Source organism: Equus quagga, chromosome 14 (assembly GCF_021613505.1).
Source record: "Equus quagga isolate Etosha38 chromosome 14, UCLA_HA_Equagga_1.0, whole genome shotgun sequence".
Lineage (NCBI taxonomy): Eukaryota > Metazoa > Chordata > Mammalia > Perissodactyla > Equidae > Equus > Equus quagga.
The window spans coordinates 25,165,891-25,178,940 of record NC_060280.1 but is presented as its reverse complement, the minus strand read 5'-3'; the positions used below and the strand labels follow the sequence as shown (position 1 = coordinate 25,178,940).

The 13,050-nt window shown below is 38.5% G+C and overlaps 1 pseudogene; it reads left to right on the top strand.

Annotated features, from left to right (window-relative positions):
• The first annotated feature begins 8,840 nt into the window (after nt 1-8,840).
• Nucleotides 8,841-13,050, top strand: part of LOC124225512 (putative olfactory receptor 52P1) — a 38,463-nt pseudogene continuing 34,253 nt past the window's right edge.

Here is a 13,050-nt window from a genome sequence, read left to right as displayed (position 1 = left end):
ACAAAAAGCTGCACATGCATATTGATAGCATATTTATTCACAATTGCTAAACCTTGGAAGCCATCAAGATGTCTTTCTATAGGTGAATGTATAAACAAATTGTGGTGCTTCCGTAGATGAAAGAGTATTTAGTGATAAAAAGAAATGAACTATCAAATTACAAAAAGATATGGAGGAACCTTAAATGTATATTGCTCAGTGAATGAAGCTGTCCTGAAAAAGTCTCATACTATGTGATTCCTACTACGTGATATTCTGGAAAGGTAAAACCGTAGAGACAATAAAAAGATTAGTATTTGCGAGGGTTCATGGAAAAGGCAGAGAGATGAATACGTGGAGCACAGGACATTTTTAAGGCAGAAGAACTATTCTGCATGACGCTCTAATGATGGATACACGACACTGTGCATCCACCCAAACCCATTGAAATGTGCAATACAAAGGATGAGCTCCAATGTAAATTATGCACTTTAGTTAATAATAAAGTATCAACTTGCTCATCAATTTAGCAAATGCACTACACTAATGCAAGAGGTTAATTGTCAGAGAAAATGTAAGATAGGAGAGAGAGTGTACATGGAAACTATGCTTCCTGTACAATTTTTCTGCAAACCTAAAACTGATCTTTTTTTTTTTTTGAGGGAGATTAGCCCTGAGCTAACTACTGCCAGTCCTCCTCTTTTTTTTTTTTTTTTTTTGCTGAGGAAGACTGGCCCTGAGCTAACATCCATGCCCATCTTCCTCTACTTTATATGTGGGACACCTACCACAGCCTGGCTTGCCAAGCAGTGCCATGTCCACACCCGGGATCTGAACCGGTGAACCCTGGGGCCACCGAGAAGCAGAACGTGTGAACTTAACCGCTGTGCCACTGGGTCGGCCCTAAAACTGATCTAAAAATAAAATCTACTAATAAAAAAGTGAAATACATGCATGTAGGGGTCTATAGTAGAAATTGTGCCATGGTTTTCTTGAACAAGTGTTTATCCCAGAGGTGGACTCTAGGGAAAAATTCCCCACTGCCCCAGATCAAATTAGATACTTTAGAGACAAACAGTATGAAATAAAATCAGTGATGTCAAATGGCAAATAAGACAGATTTAAAATGAATAAAACTTGAAGCAGAAATAAAATCTTAATGTGAAAATTCAGATCTACAAATTATATACTGAAAATTTTACTTGATAGAATAACGGCATATACTGAAAAGTCATAATATTTTGTATTTTTCCTGGAAAACTTTCTCATTTCAGTATCCGATCACTAAATAATATCTTTTTAGAGAACATATGGTAATTACTGATCCTGAACAGAATAATTTTAGTAAAATAAATTTGAAAATCTGACATATCATAAGTATGTCAAATATAGTAGAAAATATTGAAAATACATTTAATAAAATTCAGTTCATGATATGATTTATTGATGACAAAACACTTTTCAAATATTTCTAATTAAAGTGATTATATTTTTTATATAAAATCTAATTGTTCTCTTGTTTGATGAGTGTGATAAACAAGTCTTGAACAAACAACTGGCATTTATCCCAGCCAGAGAAGAGATTTAAGTTGTCTTGAATCAGGTAAGGGTCAATCAGAAAATTAAAATTTTTTTAAACTATCCTCTTTAATCAGAGTAGTATTTTCCTGAGGTCCATCTCATCAAGATGGTGGCATAAGCAGACTCTGAACTCATCTCCTCCCACAAACACTGCCAGGTTAAAACTATTTTTGGCAAAATTACCCTGGAGAGAAAACTGAAAACACCCACAACAAGGGACAGTCCTGACTAAGGCAGAAGAGGTAGAAATTCCTGCTGGAGAGGAAAACATCCACCTTTGGGAGCAGCAGAGCTTTTCAGCTGGCCCGGCAGGAGCCACCCTAAGGTACACAGCCCTCCCTGGAGGAGTGAGGTCAGGAGCAGGGGCCAATACTGCTATAAGCATCCTTCAGACTCAGCCCAACTGAGACAAGGGTCTTACTGTTTGGCTTCACTGGCTATTAACTGCAGTGAGTATACCCACAGAAAAGCTATCAGCCGAAACCCCAAAAGACCCGGGGCTTAAAGGGCCCACGCACAAACTCACTCACTGCAGCAAGCTAAAATGACCAGAGAGAAAGCTGACTGTCCTTTGGTGAAACGAGACTCACCTGGTTGGCTCTGGGGGAATCTTGGTGAGAGGAGGGACCTCTCCACAGACTGATACATTGGTGGGGGGCATTGTTCTGTCCTGGTCCAGGCAGGCTGACGCAGACCCCAGTGGGTGCCATTGAGGTTCTTCCCTTGGCCTGTTAGCCCAGCGGTCTACAACACCCGCTAGAGCACAGATTTAATCCAGTTCAGCCAGGGCAGGCAGGCCACCCTAAGGACTGGCCCCACTTAACAGCAAGTCCTCAGGCTACTTTTTGGCCTGCATTGGACTGGGTGCCTTGATCCTCTACAGGCAGAGGAGTGTGTCCTCCTCTGTGGGGCAGGGCCTATGTGAGGACCAGATGAACTCTGGGGGCCATTGGTGGAGAGCTAGGGGCCTCTGCAGTGCAGCATCTGGGTACACTCCAGGGGGTTGGGAAGTGTGTAAGGACCAAGACTAAGTGTGTGTGGTGGGAGGTGAGATGTATCAGTGGCAGAAGACCTGTGCTTCACATATAGCCATAAAAGGGATCAGCCCCACCTTCCAAAGCCTGAAACAATTGAGTGCTCCCTGTGTAGGGCCAGCCCCACTCAGATGCACTCCTAAGAGAACTGACAACAGCCTTGTAGGTCTGAGGCCTATTGCAACTGTAAGCCCCTGAGCCTAGTAACCAACTACACTGGGTACCAACCCAATTAAGAGGAAAGCTGTAATAGGATTGTGCTGATAGGCTTTGTAACCAACAGTGCTGAGGCTCCCCAAACTGGATTTACAAACAGTTGGCCAGGGAAGGAAAGACTAGACTCCCTGGGCACCTGCAGTGGGAGCAACCCTGCCACAGCAGAAAGACACAAGTAGCCCACAAAGGGGTCACTCCTGGATCATTTGGACTGGTGAAGAGAGGGAAGCACACTGCTGGCCCTCAAAAGGCATCTCATACATAAGGCCACTTCTCCAAGATCAGGAGACATAGCCAACTAACCTAACATATAGAAATAAGAAAAGAGAAAGAGGCATAATGAGAAGACAAAGGAATACTTTCAAAGCAAGGGAACATGACAAAACCTCAGATAAAGGACTAAATGAAACAGAAATAAGCGACCTACTCGACAAAGAGTTCAAATAAGATATCATGAGGATGCTCACAGATATGTGGAGAGGACTGGATGAAGACAGTGAGCTCATCAGCAAAGAACTGGAAGATATAAAAAAGAACCAATCAGAAATGAAGAATACAATACTGGAAACGAAAAATTCACTAGAGGAACTCAATAGCAGAGCAGAGGATGCAGAAGAACGGATCAGTGAGCTAGACAAAAGGCTAGAGGAAATTACTCAAGCAGAACAGAAAAAATAATTAGACAGAATGGGAACAGTCTAAGGGAACTCTGGGACAATATCAAGTGTGCTAACATTCGGATTATAGGTGTCCCAGAAGGAGAAGAGAGAGACAAAGGGGCAGAAAATTTATTTGAAGAAATAATAGAGGAAAATTTTCCTAACCTGTGGAAGAAAACAGACATATAAGTACAGGAAGCACAGAGTGCTCCAAACAAGATAATCCCAAAGTGGTCTACACCAAGACACATTATAATTAAAATGTCTAAAATTAAAGACAGAGAGAATCCTAAAAGCAGCAAGAGAAAGGCCACAAGTGACTTCAAAGGAAAGCCCATAAGGCCATCAGCAGACTTCTCAGCCGAGACTCTACAGGCAAGAAGAGAATGGCACAATGATTTAAAGTACTAAAAGGAAAAAAGCTACAGCCAAGAATATTCTATCCATCAAGGTTGTCATTCAGAATGGAAGGAGAAATAAAGAGCTTCCCAGAGAAGCAAAAATTAAAGGAGTTCATCACCAAGAAACCAGTTCTACAAGAAACGCTGAAGGGGCTTATTTAAGTGAGAAAGTGATGACCACAAATAGAGATTAAAAAAATTATCAATAAAACCCACAAACAACAACAACAAAAAGGCAATAAAATCACTTCTAAAGGCAACAATATTGTAAAGGTAGCAGATCAATTACCTATGAAGATAATATGAAGGTTAAAAGACAAACATACTAAAATCACCTATTTCAATGATAAGAGGGTAATGGATAGACACACACTAAACAAGAGACTAGATATGATTTCAAAAACATAAAATATGGGAGGAGCGGAGTGAAAAAATGAAGGTTTTAGAAAGAGGTAAAGCTAAAGAGTCTAGAAACTTGATATAGACTGTTATATGAATAGAATATTAAATAGGATCCTCATGGTAATCACAAATCAGAAACGTATAATAAATAAGCAAAAAAGTAAGACAACGGAAATCAGACATGTTACTAAAGATAGCCATCAAACCACAAGGGAAGACAGCAAGAGAAAAAGAAAGGAACAGAGAAGAACTACTAAAACACCCAGAAAAAAAGTAACAAAATGGCAATAAATACATATTTATCAATAGCTACTTTAAATGTCAATGGACTAAATACTCCAAGCAAATACCATAGGGTGGCAATTGGATAAAAAAACAAGACCCATGTATATGCTGCATACAAGAGACACACTTCAGACCTAAAGACACTCACAAACTGAAAGTGAAAGGATGGAAAAAGATATTCCATGCAAATGGCAAAGAAAAGAAAGCGGGGGTAGCAATACTTATATCAGACAAACTTGATGTTAAAACAAAAACTGTAACAAGAGACAAAGACAGGCACTACATAATGATAAAGGGAACAATCCAACAAGAAAATATAACACTTGTAAACATCTATGCACCCAACATAGAAGCACCTAAATATATAAAGCAACTATTAACATATATAAGAGGAGAAATAGACAGTAACACAATAATAGCAGGGGACTTTAACACTCCACTTACACCAATGGATAGATCATCCAAACAGAAGATCAATAAGGAAACACTTGCCTTAAAGGACACATTAAACCAGATAGACTTAGTAGATATGTATAGAACATTCCATCCAAAAACCACAGAATGCACATTCTTTTCAAATGCACATGGAATATTCTCCACTACTGATCACATATTAGGCCACAAAACAAGTCTCAATAAATTTAAGATTGAAATAATACCTTGTATCTTTTCTGACCACAAAGGTGCGAAACTAGAAATCAACTACAGGAAGAAAACCAGAAAAGCCACAAAAATATGGAGATGAAACAAAATGCAAGTGAACAACGATTGGGTCAATGGAGAAATCAAAGAAGAAATCAAAAAATTCCTGGAGACAAATGAAAATGAAAATATGACATGCCAAAATCTGTGGGATAAAGCAAAAGCAGTTCTACGAAGGAAGTTTATAGCAATTCAGGCCTACCTCAACAAAGAAGAAAAATCCCAAATAGACAATCTAAAAGCGCATCTAAAGGTACTGGAAAAAAAACAAACAAAGCCCAAAATCAGCAGAAGGAAGGAAATAATAAAAATCAGAGCAGAAATAAATCAAATAGAGACTGAAAAAACAATAGAAAAAATTAATGAAACCAAGAGTTGGTTCTTTGAAAAGATAAAAATTGACAAACCCTTAGCTAGACTCACCAAGACAAAAAGAGAGAAGGCTCAAATAAATAAAATCAGAAATGAAAGATGAGAGATTACAACAGACACCTCAGAAATACAAAACATAAGAGAATACTATGAAAAGCTATACACCAATGAATTGGATAATCTAGAAGAAATGGATAAATTCTTAGAAACATACAACCTTCCAAAACTGGACTAAGAAGAAGTAGTGAATTTCAATAGACCAATCACCAGTAAGGAGATCAAAACAGCAATCAAAAACCTACCCCAAAATAAAAGTCCAGGACCAGATGGCTTCCATGGTGCATTCTAGCAAACATTCAAAGACTTAATACCTATCCTTCTCAAACTCTTCCAAAAAACTGAAGAGGAGGGGAGGCTTCCTAACTCATTCTACAAAGCCAACATTATCCTAATACCAAAACCAGACAAGGACAACACAAAAAAAGAAAATGACTTGCCAATATCACTAATGAACATCTATGCAAAAATCCTCAACAAAATTCTAGCAAATCGAATACAATAATACATTAAAAAGATCATACATCATGATCAAGTGGGTTTCATTCCAGGGATGCAGGGATGGTTCAACATCCACAAATCTATCAACATGATACACCACACTAACAAAATGAAGAATAAAAACCACAGGATCATCTCAATAGATGCAGAGAAAGCATTTGAGAAGGTACAGCATCCATTTACGAAAAAAACTCTAAATAAAATGGGTATAGAAGGAAAATACCTCAACACAATAAAGGCCATATACGACAAACCAATGGCAAATATCATTCTCAATGGAGAAAAACTGAAAGCTATCCCTCTAAGAACAGGGACCAGACAAGGATGCCCATTGCCACCACTCTTATTTAACATAGTATTGGAAGTCCTAGCTAGAGCAATCAGGCAAGAAAAAGAAATAAAAGGGATCCATATTGGAAAAGAAGAAGTGAAACTGTCACTCTTTGCAGACGACATGATTTTATATCTAGAAAACCCTAAGGAATCCACTAAAAAGATTTTAGAAACAATTAATGAATACACTCGAGTCATGGGATAAAAAATCAACATACAAAAATCGGTTAAATTTCTATACACTAACAACAAAGTAGCAGAAAGAGAAATTAAGAATGCAATCCCATTTACAATTGCAACAAAGAGAATAAAATACCTAGGAATAAACTTAATCAAAAAGGTGAAAGATCTGTACAATGAAAACTATTAAACATTGTTGAAAGAAATCGAAGAAGACACAAAGAAATGGAAAGATATTCTGTGCTCTTGGATTGGAAGAATTAACATCGTTAAAATGTCCATACTTCCTAAAGCAAACTATAGATTCAAGGCAATCTCTGTCAAAGTTCCAACAACAATTTTTCACAGAAATAGAACAAAGAATCCTAAAATTCATATGGAACAACAAAAGATCCCAAATAGCCAAAGGATTCCTGAGAAAAAAGAACAAAGCTGGAGGTATCACACTCCCTGATTTCAAAATATACCACAAAGCCATAGTAAACAAAACAGCATGGTACTGGCACAAAAACAGACACACAGATCAATGGATCAGAATCAAGAGGCCAGAAATAAACCCACACATTTATGGACAGCTAATATTTGACAAGGGGGCCAAGAGCATATAATGGAGAAAGGAGAGTCTCTTCAGTAAATGGTGTTGGGAAAACTGGACAGCCACATGCAAAAGAATGAAAGTACACCATTTCCTTACACCATGCACAAAAATCAATTCAAAATGGATTAAGGACTTGAATGTAGTGCCCAAAACCATGAAACGTCTACAAGAAAACACAGGCAGTATGCTCTTTGACATCAGTCTTAGCAGCATATTTTCAAGTACCATATCTGATCAGGCAAGGGAAACAAAAGAAAAAATGAACCCATGGGGCTACATCAAACCAAAAAGCTTCTGCACAGCGAAGGAAACCATCAACAAAATGAAAAGACAACCTAACAATTGGGAGAAGATATTGCAAACCATATATCAGATAAGGGGTTAATATCCAAAATATACGAAGAACTCACACATCTTAACAACAAAAAAACCAACAACCCAATTAAAAAATGGGCAAAAGATCTGAACAGAAATTTCTCCAAAGAAGATATACGGATGGCCAACAGACATATGAAAAGATGCTCAGCATCATTAGCTATCAGGGAAATGCAAATCAAAACTACAATAAGGTATCACCTCACTCCGGTCAGAATGGCTATAATTAACAAGACAAGAGAGAACAAATGTTGGAGAAGATGTGGAGAGAAGGGAACCCTTGACCACTGTTGGTGGGAGTGCAAACTAGTGCAGCCACTATGGAAAGCAGTATGGAGTATCCTCAGAAAACTAAGAATAGATCTACAATATGATCCAGCTCTCCCACTGCTGGGCATTTATTCAAAGAACTTGACAACACAAAGGCATAAAGATACATCACCCCTGTGTTCACTGCAGCATTATACACCATAGCCAAGACTTGGAAGCAATCTTGGTGCCCATCAAGGGACAAATGGATAAAGAAGATGTGGTATTTATACACAATGGAATACTACTCAGCCATAAGAAATGATGAAATCCTGCCATTTGTGACAACATGGATGGTCCTTGAAGGTATTATACTGAGTGAAATTAATCAGAGGGAGAAAGCCAAATACCATATGATCTCACTCATGAGTAGAAGATAAAAATGAGGAACAAATGAATTTATCTTGGAGGAAATTTATTATTATTCATGGAAATATTGTTGTAGATATTTCACTCTCACTCCCCAAGCTATTTACCATTTAAGAAAAACCTACTGGATTTGGTGGAGGAGGGTTGGAGGATATAAAAGATTGGATATCATGGAGATCTAAATATAATTCAAGAGGTTTCTGGGGAACTGATATGATATAGGTGATGACTTCTCTCTCTAAGGAACTGAGAAGGTCTTAGACTGGGAACAGAAGAAAGGAAGCTTGAAACAGAACAGACTGCATGTTCTAAATTATTTCACATATCATCTAGAGAGTTGGCAGAGACTCACAAGGATTAGCAATAGACAGCTCTGGCTGGGATATGCACATCTGATGTTTCTCTGACAGCCTATACCACAGAGATTGGATGTAAGCCACCAGGGAGACCTGGAACCAGTGCCTTATAAACCTGGTCACTTGGCACTATGTTCAAAGCAGGGAGCCTCAAGAGGCCCCAGCTGCATCACGATCCATCCAGCTTATCCCTGCCCTCGGGTCTGGTGAGTGATAGAAACATCTCTGGCTAGGTTAGCTCAAATCATGTTGCATGTGTACTTGGGATGGAAGTCAAGAGAAGTCATGGGCTACCCTAGGTCTGGCTTAAAACTCTGTGTGAGGATGTCTGCGGCAGGAAGGACAACTGTTGGAGGTATACAGCACCTCTAAGCCTCTTATATGATATATTCTATAGTTTTGGAAAATAATCCCTGGCCCCTCTTTCCTCACCCAACAATCACTCAGTTCTTGCCCTTAAAGTTTAAGATCAACTGTAAGTCAAACTACATTTTATGTGTGATATATATTAGATAATTGGTGAATAATTGATGAAAGAAAGAAAAAATTGGAAGAAGGAAGGAAGGAAAGCTGGAAATATGATTTCTAATTTTCACTCAACATTGTGATAGAGGGCACACCAAACATTTACCGATGAACCTCCTACGATGAAGAGCTATGTAGAGTTCTTCCTTAAAAGAGATAAAGGACTGTTCATGAACCTAGGCTGTAATATTTTTTTTAAACGTATAATAACTCTGCATTTACTTTCTGAAGAGCTGACATGGCTTAGTTTATGTAGTTTCTCAGGGCAGTGTAGGAAATCCCAGGGCTTCATTCTTGTAGCTTTAGTGCTTATAACAATGTTAACAAGTTTAAAGATCTGTGTTGCCAAAGAGCCATGTAGGGGATAAGCAATGTAGCAATGTTTCTCAGAAGGTGGTACATCTTCAAAAAGAGACTTCTCAAATTCAAAGTTTCATGATCTTCTGGAAATATTAGACAGTGTTCAACAAGATGTAATAAGCACTTGGTTTATAATGATGAGATACATACGGAAGAAACTGTGGAGGGAATTGTTATCAAGAGAGAAGCATGCATTGGTTTGCACTGCAAGCTCTGGCCTTTGTCCACAAGTCTCCTGTCTTCCATTCTTTGTTAGCTGCTGCCATTTTGGCATTTCTTTATGAGAAAATCCAGAGATTTGTAATGTGCATCCCTTCTCCATGTGTAGATGAATGTCAAAATTGTATAGCTGCTCCTTGCTAAATATTAAACATATAAAAATTTTTTAAGACTATGGAAGGAAAGAAGATACTCAGGTGGCTCGTTTTATCAGACAAGAATGCAGGCTGGAATGCTTTAACACAGGCAAAATCTAGACACTCAATTATTAAGTGGGACTTAGAACACTTCTCCAGCATACACACAAGGCAATGCAGGAAGGTAGATTCCTTAATTACTTAAATATCACAGTAGAATGAATTTTTTTCTGAGACATGGAGTTTCACATTCTTTTGATGGATGTTGCAGAGTTAATTTATCAGGAGTTTCAAGATGACCTTGAAAAATATTAAAATTTTGTTTCTATGGATTTTTCTGACAAAGCTCAAATAAAGATAGCATTTTTGCTGCTCACTTTGTGCTTGAAAACATTTTGTCAAAGGTCCGTGGGGGAGGGATAATTCGCCCATCTGCTCCCAGTTAGCAGTGGACAGCCTGAGGAGAGATAGACAGAGAAATACATGCAAAATTCTAACCTCTGCTTGATATTGTTTAGTCAGTTCTTAAACACTTAGAGCCATGACTAGCCTTCCTGCGAGTACCTCTCTCCCCTCTCGTCATTGAGCACCACAGCTAACTCTGGTGAAATGCTGCTCTTTGGACAACTCTGTTTAATCAGAATTTTTTTTATACACCATTGCCTCTCTGCAAAGTCCAGCTATGTGGCAGATCCATAATAGTCACTGAATTATGCAGAAAGAATTAGTTCATACCATTCACAAAATTCAGTGCCCACTGCTGATTTTCTTTCTTTGTTTTGCTGTCTCAGGTAAGTCCCTGCATCTCTACTGTCCCTGATTCTTCCCACCCAGCCTAATATTCTGGGGGATCCCTTCTGCTTAGGAAGATGGAAGTTGCATTTCTGATGTGACTGGGGACTTGTACGGTTCAATACCTACCTCTGGACAGACTCAGGCGCATGGGCTGGATCTATTCTCTCTGTCTAAGCTCAAGAGTCTGAGAGTAGCAGGTTCTCCTTTCCGACATCTCTACAAGGTGGAGTCAAGACAAAGACTTCCAGTAGCCCCCTAGACTCTTCTCATCTGTGAATTGATCACCACTTGGTCACATATCACCTTGGGCTTGTCTTCTGAATATAAAATTATCTTTTTCTCCTACTATTCTCATCTTTCAACAATGGATTTGTTATTTTAATCACAGCAGTTTGTCAAATATTCTCCCAGAAATATTAATGCTGAATGTCAAATTTTTTATTTTTATTAATAATGATAAGCTTCCTACATTTATGAGAATTTCAGTCTATTATGTTGGGAGGTGGGAATGCTTTTTCTTTCTTTTGAAAACACACTGTAATTAACAGCCTATAAGTAAAACTCATCAGAGGCAGGTTGATGGATGCAACATCTATTCACTGCCCACCTCCTCCTCTGTAACCAAAATTCAGAGACGGTTTTTATTAGCACAACATTGATGACTCCTGGTACTCATCCACCCTCACCTCTCCAGAGGTATACCCACACAAAAACCTAGTTCTCTTTCTGCTACAGATGTTTTCTCAACTCTGATAGGCCTGCCTCTGATTTTTGCCTTCCTTACAGGCGGTTGTTATTTTTCTTCCTCCATGACTTGTCCTATAATTACTGCCCATATCTGTTTACTGTTCAATCACCATGCTTGTTTCAAACCTTACACAGATACTCATCCTTCACAGAATTTCTTCTGTGGATTTTCCTTAGACTAACAGTTAACATGTGGAATGGGGATTGTAGGTATTCTTCACAGCTTTATAGGGAAATATTATAGTCAGTTTGTGAAACAGAATTAGAATAAAACGAAACTGCCACATAAATGACAGCCCAAGATGATGTAAAGGTCTCCATTGTTAAGTGAAATTTCCCAAGATATTGAGAGAGGAAATCATCATCCAATGTGGACCTTAGATATGTGACCAAAGTTTCCTCTAAACTCTACGTACTCAGATTTTACACTTTATTACTTTCTTTAATAATTGTCCTTGAAGCTATCCAGGATCATTCTTTAGAAGGGAAGTCATGGAAAACAGGATGTGGATTCTCCATTGGGAGTTTTCATCTGTCCTGTGGTCAATGCCCTCATGAACTGGTCCTAATTAGAAAGTAAAAAGTATATCTATCCACAGATAACATGATCCTATATACAGAAAACCTCAAAGAATTAACAAGAAAGTTACAAAAGCTAGTAAATAATTTTAGCAAAGTAGCAGAGTATACAATCAACAGTCAGAAATCAGTCATGTTTCTATACACCCGCAGTGAATAGTCTGAAGAGGAAATTAAGAAGACCATTCTACTTGTAGAAACATCTAAAAATAATAAAATATTTAGAAGTAAATTTAACCAAGAAGGTGACATATTTGTGCACTGAAAACAACAAAATATTGATGAAAGAAATTTAAAAAGACTTAACTCAAAGGCAAGACATCCTGTGTCCAAGGGTAGAATGACTTAATATGCTTAAGACCTCAGTACTACCCAAGGTGATCTACAGATTCAATGCCAACTTCACAAAATTCCAAGAGCATTTTTTTTACCCTCTGAAGTGGAAAGCCAGTCCTCAAATTCATGTGGAATTGCTAGGGGCTCCAAATACCCAAAACAATCTTAAAAAAGAAGAACAGAACAAAGTTATGAGACTCATGCATCTCGATTTCAAAATGTACTGCAAAGGTACAGCAATCAAAAAAATGTGGCACTGGCGAAAGGATGAGCATAGAGATCAATGGAAGGGAACTGAGAGTTCAGAAATAAACTCTTACATCTGTGGTCAATTTCCTTTTTTCTTTTTTAAAAGTTGGCGCCTGAGCTAACAATTGTTGCCAATCTTCTGTTTTTTTGCTGCTGCTGCTGCTGCTTCTCCCCAAAGCCTCCGGGTACACAGCTGTGCATTCTAGTTGTGAGTGCCTCAGGCTGTGCTGTGTGGGATGCTGCTTCAGTATCGCCTGATGAGCAGTGCCATGTCTGCATCCAGGATCCGAACCATTGAAACACTGGGCCACCACAGCAGAGCTCGCAAACTTAACCACTCGGCCACGGGGCCGGCCCCATGCTTCTTTATTATTATTACATTTTGGGGTTTGCT